The sequence below is a fragment of the Mytilus trossulus genome, chromosome 4 (genome assembly GCF_036588685.1).
Source record: "Mytilus trossulus isolate FHL-02 chromosome 4, PNRI_Mtr1.1.1.hap1, whole genome shotgun sequence".
NCBI classification, from domain to species: Eukaryota; Metazoa; Mollusca; class Bivalvia; order Mytilida; family Mytilidae; genus Mytilus; species Mytilus trossulus.
In genome coordinates this window covers 43,874,758-43,895,242 of record NC_086376.1, presented here as the reverse complement: position 1 = coordinate 43,895,242, position 20,485 = coordinate 43,874,758, and the positions used below count along the sequence as shown (strand labels likewise).

At 30.4% G+C, this 20,485-nt stretch overlaps 1 protein-coding gene across 3 annotated transcripts in view; it reads right to left on the bottom strand.

The window, feature by feature from the left end:
* The window catches only part of LOC134715345 (uncharacterized), a 213,329-nt gene that overhangs the window by 158,200 nt on the left and 34,644 nt on the right, over positions 1-20,485 (bottom strand). The window lies entirely within an intron of this gene.

Sequence of the window (20,485 nt, the reverse complement as noted above, 5' to 3'; positions counted from 1 at the left end):
CATAAAACACAATACATATGTTCTACCATCAATAATTTAAAAATCTTCAAAAAACACAATACATATGACTTACTATCAAAACTATAGACATCTTCATAAAACACGATAAATGTGTCCTACCATAAATACTTTAGACATCTTCATAAAACACAATACATATGTCCTACCATCAATAATTTAAAAATCTTCAAAAAACACAATACATATGACCTACTATCAATACTATAGACATCTTCATAAAACACGATAAATGTGTCCTACCATAAATACTTTAGACATCTTCATAAAACACAATACATATGTCCTACCATCAATAATTTAAAAATCTTCAAAAAACACAATACATATGACCTACTATCAAAACTATAGACATCTTCATAAAACACGATAAATGTGTCCTACCATAAATACTTTAGACATCTTCATAAAACACAATACATATGTCCTACCATCAATAATTTAAAAATCTTCAAAAAACACAATAGATATGACCTACTATCAATACTATAGACATCTTCATAAAACACGATAAATGTGTCCTACCATAAATACTTTAGACATCTTCATAAAACACAATACATATATCCTACCATCAATAATTTAAAAATCTTCAAAAAACACAATACATATGACCTACTATCAAAACTATAGACATCTTCATAAAACACGATAAATGTGTCCTACCATAAATACTTTAGACATCTTCATAAAACACAATACATATGACCTACTATCAATACTATAGACATCTTCATAAAACACAATACATATGTCCTACCATCAATACTATAGACATCTCCATAAAACACAATGCATATGTCCCTACCATCAATACTATAGACATCTTCATTAAACACAATACATATGACCTACTTTCAAAATGGACGCCCCACTTCGGCAAGCGTTTTACTGCCGGTCGGGAGAAGACCAAGTGACCATATTTCTATACCCCAGCCACTCTTGGGGACTCAAAACTATAGACATCTTCATAAAACACGATAAATGTGTCCTACCATAAATACTTTAGACATCTTCATAAAACACAATACATATGTCCTACCATCAATAATTTAAAAATCTTCAAAAAACACAATACATATGACCTACTATCAATACTATAGACATCTTCATAAAACACGATAAATGTGTCCTACCATAAATACTTTAGACATCTTCATAAAACACAATACATATGTCCTACCATCAATAATTTAAAAATCTTCAAAAAACACAATACATATGACCTACTATCAAAACTATAGACATCTTCATAAAACACGATAAATGTGTCCTACCATAAATACTTTAGACATCTTCATAAAACACAATACATATGTCCTACCATCAATAATTTAAAAATCTTCAAAAAACACAATACATATGACCTACTATCAATACTATAGACATCTTCATAAAACACGATAAATGTGTCCTACCATAAATACTTTAGACATCTTCATAAAACACAATACATATATCCTACCATCAATAATTTAAAAATCTTCAAAAAACACAATACATATGACCTACTATCAATACTATAGACATCTTCATAAAACACGATAAATGTGTCCTACCATAAATTCTTTAGACATCTTAATAAAACACAATACATATGTCCTACCATCAATAATTTAAAAATCTTCAAAAAACACAATACATATGACCTACTATCAAAACTATAGACATCTTCATAAAACACGATAAATGTGTCCTACCATAAATACTTTAGACATCTTCATAAAACACAATACCTATGTCCTACCATCAATAATTTAAAAATCTTCAAAAAACACAATACATATGACCTACTATCAATACTATAGACATCTTCATAAAACACAATACATATGACCTACTATCAATACTATAAACATCTTCATAAAACACAATACATATGTCCTACCATCAATACTATAGACATCTTTATAAAACACAATACATATGTCCTACCATCAATACTATAGACATCTTCATAAAACACAATACATATGTCCTACCATCAATACTATAGACATCTTCATAAAACACAATACATATGACCTACTTTCAAAATGGACGCCCCACTTCGGCAAGCGTTTTACTGCCGGTCAGGAGAAGACCAAGTGACCATATTTCTATACCCCAGCCACTCTTGGGGACTCAAAACTATAGACATCTTCATAAAACACGATAAATGTGTCCTACCATAAATACTTTAGACATCTTCATAAAACACAATACATATGTCCTACCATCAATAATTTAAAAATCTTCAAAAAACACAATACATATGACCTACTATCAATACTATAGACATCTTCATAAAACACGATAAATGTGTCCTACCATAAATACTTTAGACATCTTCATAAAACACAATACATATATCCTACCATCAATAATTTAAAAATCTTCAAAAAACACAATACATATGACCTACTATCAAAACTATAGACATCTTCATAAAACACGATAAATGTGTCCTACCATAAATACTTTAGACATCTTCATAAAACACAATACATATGACCTACTATCAATACTATAGACATCTTCATAAAACACAATACATATGTCCTACCATCAATACTATAGACATCTCCATAAAACACAATGCATATGTCCCTACCATCAATACTATAGACATCTTCATTAAACACAATACATATGACCTACTTTCAAAATGGACGCCCCACTTCGGCAAGCGTTTTACTGCCGGTCGGGAGAAGACCAAGTGACCATATTTCTATACCCCAGCCACTCTTGGGGACTCAAAACTATAGACATCTTCATAAAACACGATAAATGTGTCCTACCATAAATACTTTAGACATCTTCATAAAACACAATACATATGTCCTACCATCAATAATTTAAAAATCTTCAAAAAACACAATACATATGACCTACTATCAATACTATAGACATCTTCATAAAACACAATACATATGACCTACTATCAATACTATAAACATCTTCATAAAACACAATACATATGTCCTACCATCAATACTATAGACATCTTTATAAAACACAATACATATGTCCTACCATCAATACTATAGACATCTTCATAAAACACAATACATATGTCCTACCATCAATACTATAGACATCTTCATAAAACACAATACATATGTCCTACCATCAATACTATAAACATCTTCATAAAACACAATACATATGTCCTACCATCAATACTATAGACATCTTTATAAAACACAATACATATGTCCTACCATCAATACTATAGACATCTTCATAAAACACAATACATATGTCCTACCATCAATACTATAGACATCTTCATAAAACACAATACATATGACCTACCATCAATAATTTAAAAATCTTCAAAAAACACAATACATATGACCTACTATCAATACTATAGACATCTTCATAAAACACAATACATATGACCTACTATCAATACTATAAACATCTTCATAAAACACAATACATATGACCTACTATCAATACTATAAACATCTTCATAAAACACAATACATATGTCCTACCATCAATACTATAGACATCTTTATAAAACACAATACATATGTCCTACCATCAATACTATAGACATCTTTATAAAACACAATACATATGTCCTACCATCAATACTATAGACATCTTCATAAAACACAATACATATGTCCTACCATCAATACTATAGACATCTTCATAAAACACAATACATATGTCCTACCATCAATACTATAAACATCTTCATAAAACACAATACATATGTCCTACCATCAATACTATAGACATCTTTATAAAACACAATACATATGTCCTACCATCAAAACTATAGACATCTTCATAAAACACGATAAATGTGTCCTACCATAAATACTTTAGACATCTTCATAAAACACAATACATATGTCCTACCATCAATAATTTAAAAATCTTCAAAAAACACAATACATATGACCTACTATCAATACTATAGACATCTTCATAAAACACAATACATATGACCTACTATCAATACTATAAACATCTTCATAAAACACAATACATATGTCCTACCATCAATACTATAGACATCTTTATAAAACACAATACATATGTCCTACCATCAATACTATAGACATCTTCATAAAACACAATACATATGACCTACTATCAATACTATAAACATCTTCATAAAACACAATACATATGTCCTACCATCAATACTATAGACATCTTTATAAAACACAATACATATGTCCTACCATCAATACTATAGACATCTTCATAAAACACAATACATATGTCCTACCATCAATACTATAGACATCTTCATAAAACACAATACATATGACCTACTTTCAAAATGGACGCCCCACTTCGGCAAGCGTTTTACTGCCGGTCAGGAGAAGACCAAGTGACCATATTTCTATACCCCAGCCACTCTTGGGGACTCAAAACTATAGACATCTTCATAAAACACGATAAATGTGTCCTACCATAAATACTTTAGACATCTTCATAAAACACAATACATATGTCCTACCATCAATAATTTAAAAATCTTCAAAAAACACAATACATATGACCTACTATCAATACTATAGACATCTTCATAAAACACGATAAATGTGTCCTACCATAAATACTTTAGACATCTTCATAAAACACAATACATATGACCTACTATCAATAATTTAAAAATCTTCAAAAAACACAATACATATGACCTACTATCAATACTATAGACATCTTCATAAAACACGATAAATGTGTCCTACCATAAATACTTTAGACATCTTCATAAAACACAATACATATATCCTACCATCAATAATTTAAAAATCTTCAAAAAACACAATACATATGACCTACTATCAAAACTATAGACATCTTCATAAAACACGATAAATGTGTCCTACCATAAATACTTTAGACATCTTCATAAAACACAATACATATGACCTACTATCAATACTATAGACATCTTCATAAAACACAATACATATGTCCTACCATCAATACTATAGACATCTCCATAAAACACAATGCATATGTCCCTACCATCAATACTATAGACATCTTCATTAAACACAATACATATGACCTACTTTCAAAATGGACGCCCCACTTCGGCAAGCGTTTTACTGCCGGTCGGGAGAAGACCAAGTGACCATATTTCTATACCCCAGCCACTCTTGGGGACTCAAAACTATAGACATCTTCATAAAACACGATAAATGTGTCCTACCATAAATACTTTAGACATCTTCATAAAACACAATACATATGTCCTACCATCAATAATTTAAAAATCTTCAAAAAACACAATACATATGACCTACTATCAATACTATAGACATCTTCATAAAACACAATACATATGACCTACTATCAATACTATAAACATCTTCATAAAACACAATACATATGTCCTACCATCAATACTATAGACATCTTTATAAAACACAATACATATGTCCTACCATCAATACTATAGACATCTTCATAAAACACAATACATATGTCCTACCATCAATAATTTAAAAATCTTCAAAAAACACAATACATATGACCTACTATCAATACTATAGACATCTTCATAAAACACGATAAATGTGTCCTACCATAAATACTTTAGACATCTTCATAAAACACAATACATATGACCTACTATCAATAATTTAAAAATCTTCAAAAAACACAATACATATGACCTACTATCAATACTATAGACATCTTCATAAAACACGATAAATGTGTCCTACCATAAATACTTTAGACATCTTCATAAAACACAATACATATATCCTACCATCAATAATTTAAAAATCTTCAAAAAACACAATACATATGACCTACTATCAAAACTATAGACATCTTCATAAAACACGATAAATGTGTCCTACCATAAATACTTTAGACATCTTCATAAAACACAATACATATGACCTACTATCAATACTATAGACATCTTCATAAAACACAATACATATGTCCTACCATCAATACTATAGATATCTCCATAAAACACAATGCATATGTCCCTACCATCAATACTATAGACATCTTCAATAAACACAATACATATGACCTACTTTCAAAATGGACGCCCCACTTCGGCAAGCGTTTTACTGCCGGTCGGGAGAAGACCAAGTGACCATATTTCTATACCCCAGCCACTCTTGGGGACTCAAAACTATAGACATCTTCATAAAACACGATAAATGTGTCCTACCATAAATACTTTAGACATCTTCATAAAACACAATACATATGACCTACTATCAATACTATAGACATCTTCATAAAACACAATACATATGTCCTACTATCAATACTATAGACATCTTCATAAAAAACAATACATACGACGTACTATCAATACTATAGACATCTTAATAAAACACAATACATATGTCCTACCATCAATACTATAGACATCTTCATAAAACACAATACATATGTCCTACCATCAATAATTTAAAAATCTTCAAAAAACTCAATACATATGACCTACTATCAATACTATAGATATCTTCATAAAACACAATACATATGACCTACAATCAATTCTATAGACATCTCCATAAAACACAATGCATATGTCCCTACCATCAATACTATAGACATCTTCATTAAACACAATACATATGGCCTACTTTCAAAATGGACGCCCCACTTCGGCAAGCGTTTTACTGCCGGTCGGGAGAAGACCAAGTGACCATATTTCTATACCCCAGCCACTCTTGGGGACTCAAAACTATAGACATCTTCATAAAACACGATAAATGTGTCCTACCATAAATACTTTAGACATCTTCATAAAACACAATACATATGTCCTACCATTAATAATTTAAAAATCTTCAAAAAACACAATACATATGACCTACTATCAATACTATAGACATCTTCATAAAACACGATAAATGTGTCCTACCATAAATACTTTAGACATCTTCATAAAACACAATACATATGTCCTACCATCAATAATTTAAAAATCTTCAAAAAACACAATACATATGACCTACTATCAAAACTATAGACATCTTCATAAAACACGATAAATGTGTCCTACCATAAATACTTTAGACATCTTCATAAAACACAATACATATGTCCTACCATCAATAATTTAAAAATCTTCAAAAAACACAATACATATGACCTACTATCAATACTATAGACATCTTCATAAAACACGATAAATGTGTCCTACCATAAATACTTTAGACATCTTCATAAAACACAATACATATGTCCTACCATCAATAATTTAAAAATCTTCAAAAAACACAATACATATGACCTACTATCAAAACTATAGACATCTTCATAAAACACGATAAATGTGTCCTACCATAAATACTTTAGACATCTTCATAAAACACAATACATATGTCCTACCATCAATAATTTAAAAATCTTCAAAAAACACAATAGATATGACCTACTATCAATACTATAGACATCTTCATAAAACACGATAAATGTGTCCTACCATAAATACTTTAGACATCTTCATAAAACACAATACATATATCCTACCATCAATAATTTAAAAATCTTCAAAAAACACAATACATATGACCTACTATCAAAACTATAGACATCTTCATAAAACACGATAAATGTGTCCTACCATAAATACTTTAGACATCTTCATAAAACACAATACATATGACCTACTATCAATACTATAGACATCTTCATAAAACACAATACATATGTCCTACCATCAATACTATAGACATCTCCATAAAACACAATGCATATGTCCCTACCATCAATACTATAGACATCTTCATTAAACACAATACATATGACCTACTTTCAAAATGGACGCCCCACTTCGGCAAGCGTTTTACTGCCGGTCGGGAGAAGACCAAGTGACCATATTTCTATACCCCAGCCACTCTTGGGGACTCAAAACTATAGACATCTTCATAAAACACGATAAATGTGTCCTACCATAAATACTTTAGACATCTTCATAAAACACAATACATATGTCCTACCATCAATAATTTAAAAATCTTCAAAAAACACAATACATATGACCTACTATCAATACTATAGACATCTTCATAAAACACGATAAATGTGTCCTACCATAAATACTTTAGACATCTTCATAAAACACAATACATATGTCCTACCATCAATAATTTAAAAATCTTCAAAAAACACAATACATATGACCTACTATCAAAACTATAGACATCTTCATAACACACGATAAATGTGTCCTACCATAAATACTTTAGACATCTTCATAAAACACAATACATATGTCCTACCATCAATAATATAAAAATCTTCAAAAAACACAATACATATGACCTACTATCAATACTATAGACATCTTCATAAAACACGATAAATGTGTCCTACCATAAATACTTTAGACATCTTCATAAAACACAATACATATATCCTACCATCAATAATTTAAAAATCTTCAAAAAACACAATACATATGACCTACTATCAATACTATAGACATCTTCATAAAACACGATAAATGTGTCCTACCATAAATTCTTTAGACATCTTAATAAAACACAATACATATGTCCTACCATCAATAATTTAAAAATCTTCAAAAAACACAATACATATGACCTACTATCAAAACTATAGACATCTTCATAAAACACGATAAATGTGTCCTACCATAAATACTTTAGACATCTTCATAAAACACAATACCTATGTCCTACCATCAATAATTTAAAAATCTTCAAAAAACACAATACATATGACCTACTATCAATACTATAGACATCTTCATAAAACACAATACATATGACCTACTATCAATACTATAAACATCTTCATAAAACACAATACATATGTCCTACCATCAATACTATAGACATCTTTATAAAACACAATACATATGTCCTACCATCAATACTATAGACATCTTCATAAAACACAATACATATGTCCTACCATCAATACTATAGACATCTTCATAAAACACAATACATATGACCTACTTTCAAAATGGACGCCCCACTTCGGCAAGCGTTTTACTGCCGGTCAGAAGAAGACGTAGTGACCATATTTCTATACCCCAGCCACTCTTGGGAAATCAAAACTATAGACATCTTCATAAAACACGATAAATGTGTCCTACCATAAATACTTTAGACATCTTCATAAAACACAATACATATGTCCTACCATCAATAATTTAAAAATCTTCAAAAAACACAATACATATGACCTACTATCAATACTATAGACATCTTCATAAAACACGATAAATGTGTCCTACCATAAATACTTTAGACATCTTCATAAAACACAATACATATATCCTACCATCAATAATTTAAAAATCTTCAAAAAACACAATACATATGACCTACTATCAAAACTATAGACATCTTCATAAAACACGATAAATGTGTCCTACCATAAATACTTTAGACATCTTCATAAAACACAATACATATGACCTACTATCAATACTATAGACATCTTCATAAAACACAATACATATGTCCTACCATCAATACTATAGACATCTCCATAAAACACAATGCATATGTCCCTACCATCAATACTATAGACATCTTCATTAAACACAATACATATGACCTACTTTCAAAATGGACGCCCCACTTCGGCAAGCGTTTTACTGCCGGTCGGGAGAAGACCAAGTGACCATATTTCTATACCCCAGCCACTCTTGGGGACTCAAAACTATAGACATCTTCATAAAACCCGATAAATGTGTCCTACCATAAATACTTTAGACATCTTCATAAAACACAATACATATGTCCTACCATCAATAATTTAAAAATCTTCAAAAAACACAATACATATGACCTACTATCAATACTATAGACATCTTCATAAAACACGATAAATGTGTCCTACCATAAATACTTTAGACATCTTCATAAAACACAATACATATGTCCTACCATCAATAATTTAAAAATCTTCAAAAAACACAATACATATGACCTACTATCAAAACTATAGACATCTTCATAACACACGATAAATGTGTCCTACCATAAATACTTTAGACATCTTCATAAAACACAATACATATGTCCTACCATCAATAATTTAAAAATCTTCAAAAAACACAATACATATGACCTACTATCAATACTATAGACATCTTCATAAAACACGATAAATGTGTCCTACCATAAATACTTTAGACATCTTCATAAAACACAATACATATATCCTACCATCAATAATTTAAAAATCTTCAAAAAACACAATACATATGACCTACTATCAATACTATAGACATCTTCATAAAACACGATAAATGTGTCCTACCATAAATTCTTTAGACATCTTAATAAAACACAATACATATGTCCTACCATCAATAATTTAAAAATCTTCAAAAAACACAATACATATGACCTACTATCAAAACTATAGACATCTTCATAAAACACGATAAATGTGTCCTACCATAAATACTTTAGACATCTTCATAAAACACAATACCTATGTCCTACCATCAATAATTTAAAAATCTTCAAAAAACACAATACATATGACCTACTATCAATACTATAGACATCTTCATAAAACACAATACATATGACCTACTATCAATACTATAAACATCTTCATAAAACACAATACATATGTCCTACCATCAATACTATAGACATCTTTATAAAACACAATACATATGTCCTACCATCAATACTATAGACATCTTCATAAAACACAATACATATGTCCTACCATCAATACTATAGACATCTTCATAAAACACAATACATATGACCTACTTTCAAAATGGACGCCCCACTTCGGCAAGCGTTTTACTGCCGGTCAGAAGAAGACGTAGTGACCATATTTCTATACCCCAGCCACTCTTGGGAAATCAAAACTATAGACATCTTCATAAAACACGATAAATGTGTCCTACCATAAATACTTTAGACATCTTCATAAAACACAATACATATGTCCTACCATCAATAATTTAAAAATCTTCAAAAAACACAATACATATGACCTACTATCAATACTATAGACATCTTCATAAAACACGATAAATGTGTCCTACCATAAATACTTTAGACATCTTCATAAAACACAATACATATATCCTACCATCAATAATTTAAAAATCTTCAAAAAACACAATACATATGACCTACTATCAAAACTATAGACATCTTCATAAAACACGATAAATGTGTCCTACCATAAATACTTTAGACATCTTCATAAAACACAATACATATGACCTACTATCAATACTATAGACATCTTCATAAAACACAATACATATGTCCTACCATCAATACTATAGACATCTCCATAAAACACAATGCATATGTCCCTACCATCAATACTATAGACATCTTCATTAAACACAATACATATGACCTACTTTCAAAATGGACGCCCCACTTCGGCAAGCGTTTTACTGCCGGTCGGGAGAAGACCAAGTGACCATATTTCTATACCCCAGCCACTCTTGGGGACTCAAAACTATAGACATCTTCATAAAACACGATAAATGTGTCCTACCATAAATACTTTAGACATCTTCATAAAACACAATACATATGACCTACTATCAATACTATAGACATCTTCATAAAACACAATACATATGTCCTACTATCAATACTATAGACATCTTCATAAAAAACAATACATACGACGTACTATCAATACTATAGACATCTTAATAAAACACAATACATATGTCCTACCATCAATACTATAGACATCTTCATAAAACACAATACATATGTCCTACCATCAATAATTTAAAAATCTTCAAAAAACACAATACATATGACCTACTATCAATACTATAGATATCTTCATAAAACACAATACATATGACCTACAATCAATTCTATAGACATCTCCATAAAACACAATGCATATGTCCCTACCATCAATACTATAGACATCTTCATTAAACACAATACATATGACCTACTTTCAAAATGGACGCCCCACTTCGGCAAGCGTTTTACTGCCGGTCGGGAGAAGACCAAGTGACCATATTTCTATACCCCAGCCACTCTTGGGGACTATCAATACTATAGACATCTTCATAAAACACGATAAATGTGTCCTACCATAAATTCTTTAGACATCTTAATAAAACACAATACATATGTCCTACCATCAATAATTTAAAAATCTTCAAAAAACACAATACATATGACCTACTATCAAAACTATAGACATCTTCATAAAACACGATAAATGTGTCCTACCATAAATACTTTAGACATCTTCATAAAACACAATACCTATGTCCTACCATCAATAATTTAAAAATCTTCAAAAAACACAATACATATGACCTACTATCAATACTATAGACATCTTCATAAAACACAATACATATGACCTACTATCAATACTATAAACATCTTCATAAAACACAATACATATGTCCTACCATCAATACTATAGACATCTTTATAAAACACAATACATATGTCCTACCATCAATACTATAGACATCTTCATAAAACACAATACATATGTCCTACCATCAATACTATAGACATCTTCATAAAACACAATACATATGACCTACTTTCAAAATGGACGCCCCACTTCGGCAAGCGTTTTACTGCCGGTCAGAAGAAGACGTAGTGACCATATTTCTATACCCCAGCCACTCTTGGGAAATCAAAACTATAGACATCTTCATAAAACACGATAAATGTGTCCTACCATAAATACTTTAGACATCTTCATAAAACACAATACATATGTCCTACCATCAATAATTTAAAAATCTTCAAAAAACACAATACATATGACCTACTATCAATACTATAGACATCTTCATAAAACACGATAAATGTGTCCTACCATAAATACTTTAGACATCTTCATAAAACACAATACATATATCCTACCATCAATAATTTAAAAATCTTCAAAAAACACAATACATATGACCTACTATCAATACTATAGACATCTTCATAAAACACGATAAATGTGTCCTACCATAAATACTTTAGACATCTTCATAAAACACAATACATATATCCTACCATCAATAATTTAAAAATCTTCAAAAAACACAATACATATGACCTACTATCAAAACTATAGACATCTTCATAAAACACGATAAATGTGTCCTACCATAAATACTTTAGACATCTTCATAAAACACAATACATATGACCTACTATCAATACTATAGACATCTTCATAAAACACAATACATATGTCCTACCATCAATACTATAGACATCTCCATAAAACACAATGCATATGTCCCTACCATCAATACTATAGACATCTTCATTAAACACAATACATATGACCTACTTTCAAAATGGACGCCCCACTTCGGCAAGCGTTTTACTGCCGGTCGGGAGAAGACCAAGTGACCATATTTCTATACCCCAGCCACTCTTGGGGACTCAAAACTATAGACATCTTCATAAAACACGATAAATGTGTCCTACCATAAATACTTTAGACATCTTCATAAAACACAATACATATGACCTACTATCAATACTATAGACATCTTCATAAAACACAATACATATGTCCTACTATCAATACTATAGACATCTTCATAAAAAACAATACATACGACGTACTATCAATACTATAGACATCTTAATAAAACACAATACATATGTCCTACCATCAATACTATAGACATCTTCATAAAACACAATACATATGTCCTACCATCAATAATTTAAAAATCTTCAAAAAACACAATACATATGACCTACTATCAATACTATAGATATCTTCATAAAACACAATACATATGACCTACAATCAATTCTATAGACATCTCCATAAAACACAATGCATATGTCCCTACCATCAATACTATAGACATCTTCATTAAACACAATACATATGACCTACTTTCAAAATGGACGCCCCACTTCGGCAAGCGTTTTACTGCCGGTCGGGAGAAGACCAAGTGACCATATTTCTATACCCCAGCCACTCTTGGGGACTATCAATACTATAGACATCTTCATAAAACACGATAAATGTGTCCTACCATAAATTCTTTAGACATCTTAATAAAACACAATACATATGTCCTACCATCAATAATTTAAAAATCTTCAAAAAACACAATACATATGACCTACTATCAAAACTATAGACATCTTCATAAAACACGATAAATGTGTCCTACCATAAATACTTTAGACATCTTCATAAAACACAATACCTATGTCCTACCATCAATAATTTAAAAATCTTCAAAAAACACAATACATATGACCTACTATCAATACTATAGACATCTTCATAAAACACAATACATATGACCTACTATCAATACTATAAACATCTTCATAAAACACAATACATATGTCCTACCATCAATACTATAGACATCTTTATAAAACACAATACATATGTCCTACCATCAATACTATAGACATCTTCATAAAACACAATACATATGTCCTACCATCAATACTATAGACATCTTCATAAAACACAATACATATGACCTACTTTCAAAATGGACGCCCCACTTCGGCAAGCGTTTTACTGCCGGTCAGAAGAAGACATAGTGACCATATTTCTATACCCCAGCCACTCTTGGGAAATCAAAACTATAGACATCTTCATAAAACACGATAAATGTGTCCTACCATAAATACTTTAGACATCTTCATAAAACACAATACATATGTCCTACCATCAATAATTTAAAAATCTTCAAAAAACACAATACATATGACCTACTATCAATACTATAGACATCTTCATAAAACACGATAAATGTGTCCTACCATAAATACTTTAGACATCTTCATAAAACACAATACATATATCCTACCATCAATAATTTAAAAATCTTCAAAAAACACAATACATATGACCTACTATCAAAACTATAGACATCTTCATAAAACACGATAAATGTGTCCTACCATAAATACTTTAGACATCTTCATAAAACACAATACATATGACCTACTATCAATACTATAGACATCTTCATAAAACACAATACATATGTCCTACCATCAATACTATAGACATCTCCATAAAACACAATGCATATGTCCCTACCATCAATACTATAGACATCTTCATTAAACACAATACATATGACCTACTTTCAAAATGGACGCCCCACTTCGGCAAGCGTTTTACTGCCGGTCGGGAGAAGACCAAGTGACCATATTTCTATACCCCAGCCACTCTTGGGGACTCAAAACTATAGACATCTTCATAAAACACGATAAATGTGTCCTACCATAAATACTTTAGACATCTTCATAAAACACAATACATATGACCTACTATCAATACTATAGACATCTTCATAAAACACAATACATATGTCCTACTATCAATACTATAGACATCTTCATAAAAAACAATACATACGACGTACTATCAATACTATAGACATCTTAATAAAACACAATACATATGTCCTACCATCAATACTATAGACATCTTCATAAAACACAATACATATGTCCTACCATCAATAATTTAAAAATCTTCAAAAAACACAATACATATGACCTACTATCAATACTATAGATATCTTCATAAAACACAATACATATGACCTACAATCAATTCTATAGACATCTCCATAAAACACAATGCATATGTCCCTACCATCAATACTATAGACATCTTCATTAAACACAATACATATGACCTACTTTCAAAATGGACGCCCCACTTCGGCAAGCGTTTTACTGCCGGTCGGGAGAAGACCAAGTGACCATATTTCTATACCCCAGCCACTCTTGGGGACTAAAAAACTATAGACATCTTCATAAAACACGATAAATGTGTCCTACCATAAATACTTTAGACATCTTCATAAAACACAATACATATGTCCTACCATCAATAATTTAAAAATCTTCAAAAAACACAATACATATGACCTACTATCAATACTATAGACATCTTCATAAAACACGATAAATGTGTCCTACCATAAATACTTTAGACATCTTCATAAAACACAATACATATGTCCTACCATCAATAATTTAAAAATCTTCAAAAAACACAATACATATGACCTACTATCAAAACTATAGACATCTTCATAAAACACGATAAATGTGTCCTACCATAAATACTTTAGACATCTTCATAAAACACAATACATATGTCCTACCATCAATAATTTAAAAATCTTCAAAAAACACAATACATATGACCTACTATCAATACTATAGACATCTTCATAAAACACGATAAATGTGTCCTACCATAAATACTTTAGACATCTTCATAAAACACAATACATATATCCTACCATCAATTATTTAAAAATCTTCAAAAAACACAATACATATGACCTACTATCAAAACTATAGACATCTTCATAAAACACGATAAATGTGTCCTACCATAAATACTTTAGACATCTTCATAAAACACAATACATATGACCTACTATCAATACTATAGACATCTTCATAAAACACAATACATATGTCCTACCATCAATACTATAGACATCTCCATAAAACACAATGCATATGTCCCTACCATCAATACTATAGACATCTTCATTAAACACAATACATATGACCTACTTTCAAAATGGACGCCCCACTTCGGCAAGCGTTTTACTGCCGGTCGGGAGAAGACCAAGTGACCATATTTCTATACCCCAGCCACTCTTGGGGACTCAAAACTATAGACATCTTCATAAAACACGATAAATGTGTCCTACCATAAATACTTTAGACATCTTCATAAAACACAATACATATGTCCTACCATCAATAATTTAAAAATCTTCAAAAAACACAATACATATGACCTACTATCAATACTATAGACATCTTCATAAAACACGATAAATGTGTCCTACCATAAATACTTTAGACATCTTCATAAAACACAATACATATGTCCTACCATCAATAATTTAAAAATCTTCAAAAAACACAATACATATGACCTACTATCAAAACTATAGACATCTTCATAAAACACGATAAATGTGTCCTACCATAAATACTTTAGACATCTTCATAAAACACAATACATATGTCCTACCATCAATAATTTAAAAATCTTCAAAAAACACAATACATATGACCTACTATCAATACTATAGACATCTTCATAAAACACAATAAATGTGTCCTACCATAAATACTTTAGACATCTTCATAAAACACAATACATATATCCTACCATCAATAATTTAAAAATCTTCAAAAAACACAATACATATGACCTACTATCAAAACTATAGACATCTTCATAAAACACGATAAATGTGTCCTACCATAAATACTTTAGACATCTTCATAAAACACAATACATATGACCTACTATCAATACTATAGACATCTTCATAAAACACAATACATATGTCCTACCATCAATACTATAGACATCTCCATAAAACACAATGCATATGTCCCTACCATCAATACTATAGACATCTTCATAAAACACAATACATATGTCCTACCATCAATACTATAGACATCTCCATAAAACACAATGCATATGTCCCTACCATCAATACTATAGACATCTTCATTAAACACAATACATATGACCTACTTTCAAAATGGACGCCCCACTTCGGCAAGCGTTTTACTGCCGGTCGGGAGAAGACCAAGTGACCATATTTCTATACCCCAGCCACTCTTGGGGACTCAAAACTATAGACATCTTCATAAAACACGATAAATGTGTCCTACCATAAATACTTTAGACATCTTCATAAAACACAATACATATGACCTACTATCAATACTATAGACATCTTCATAAAACACAATACATATGTCCTACTATCAATACTATAGACATCTTCATAAAAAACAATACATACGACGTACTATCAATACTATAGACATCTTAATAAAACACAATACATATGTCCTACCATCAATACTATAGACATCTTCATAAAACACAATACATATGTCCTACCATCAATAATTTAAAAATCTTCAAAAAACACAATACATATGACCTACTATCAATACTATAGATATCTTCATAAAACACAATACATATGACCTACAATCAATTCTATAGACATCTCCATAAAACACAATGCATATGTCCCTACCATCAATACTATAGACATCTTCATTAAACACAATACATATGACCTACTTTCAAAATGGACGCCCCACTTCGGCAAGCGTTTTACTGCCGGTCGGGAGAAGACCAAGTGACCATATTTCTATACCCCAGCCACTCTTGGGGACTAAAAAACTATAGACATCTTCATAAAACACGATAAATGTGTCCTACCATAAATACTTTAGACATCTTCATAAAACACAATACATATGTCCTACCATCAATAATTTAAAAATCTTCAAAAAACACAATACATATGACCTACTATCAATACTATAGACATCTTCATAAAACACGATAAATGTGTCCTACCATAAATACTTTAGACATCTTCATAAAACACAATACATATGTCCTACCATCAATAATTTAAAAATCTTCAAAAAACACAATACATATGACCTACTATCAAAACTATAGACATCTTCATAAAACACGATAAATGTGTCCTACCATAAATACTTTAGACATCTTCATAAAACACAATACATATGTCCTACCATCAATAATTTAAAAATCTTCAAAAAACACAATACATATGACCTACTATCAATACTATAGACATCTTCATAAAACACGATAAATGTGTCCTACCATAAATACTTTAGACATCTTCATAAAACACAATACATATATCCTACCATCAATTATTTAAAAATCTTCAAAAAACACAATACATATGACCTACTATCAAAACTATAGACATCTTCATAAAACACGATAAATGTGTCCTACCATAAATACTTTAGACATCTTCATAAAACACAATACATATGACCTACTATCAATACTATAGACATCTTCATAAAACACAATACATATGTCCTACCATCAATACTATAGACATCTCCATAAAACACAATGCATATGTCCCTACCATCAATACTATAGACATCTTCATTAAACACAATACATATGACCTACTTTCAAAATGGACGCCCCACTTCGGCAAGCGTTTTACTGCCGGTCGGGAGAAGACCAAGTGACCATATTTCTATACCCCAGCCACTCTTGGGGACTCAAAACTATAGACATCTTCATAAAACACGATAAATGTGTCCTACCATAAATACTTTAGACATCTTCATAAAACACAATACATATGTCCTACCATCAATAATTTAAAAATCTTCAAAAAACACAATACATATGACCTACTATCAATACTATAGACATCTTCATAAAACACGATAAATGTGTCCTACCATAAATACTTTAGACATCTTCATAAAACACAATACATATGTCCTACCATCAATAATTTAAAAATCTTCAAAAAACACAATACATATGACCTACTATCAAAACTATAGACATCTTCATAAAACACGATAAATGTGTCCTACCATAAATACTTTAGACATCTTCATAAAACACAATACATATGTCCTACCATCAATAATTTAAAAATCTTCAAAAAACACAATACATATGACCTACTATCAATACTATAGACATCTTCATAAAACACAATAAATGTGTCCTACCATAAATACTTTAGACATCTTCATAAAACACAATACATATATCCTACCATCAATAATTTAAAAATCTTCAAAAAACACAATACATATGACCTACTATCAAAACTATAGACATCTTCATAAAACACGATAAATGTGTCCTACCATAAATACTTTAGACATCTTCATAAAACACAATACATATGACCTACTATCAATACTATAGACATCTTCATAAAACACAATACATATGTCCTACCATCAATACTATAGACATCTCCATAAAACACAATGCATATGTCCCTACCATCAATACTATAGACATCTTCATTAAACACAATACATATGACCTACTTTCAAAATGGACGCCCCACTTCGGCAAGCGTTTTACTGCCGGTCGGGAGAAGACCAAGTGACCATATTTCTATACCCCAGCCACTCTTGGGGACTCAAAACTATAGACATCTTCATAAAACACGATAAATGTGTCCTACCATAAATACTTTAGACATCTTCATAAAACACAATACATATGTCCTACCATCAATAATTTAAAAATCTTAAAAAAACACAATACATATGACCTACTATCAATACTATAGACATCTTCATAAAACACGATAAATGTGTCCTACCATAAATTCTTTAGACATCTTCATAAAACACAATACATATGTCCTACCATCAATAATCTAAAAATCTTCAAAAAACACAATACATATGACCTACTATCAAAACTATAGACATCTTCATAAAACACGATAAATGTGTCCTACCATAAATACTTTAGACATCTTCATAAAACACAATACATATGTCCTACCATCAATAATTTAAAAATCTTCAAAAAACACAATACATATGACCTACTATCAATACTATAGACATCTTCATAAAACACAATACATATGACCTACTACCAATACTATAAACATCTTCATAAAACACAATACATATGTCCTACCATCAATACTATA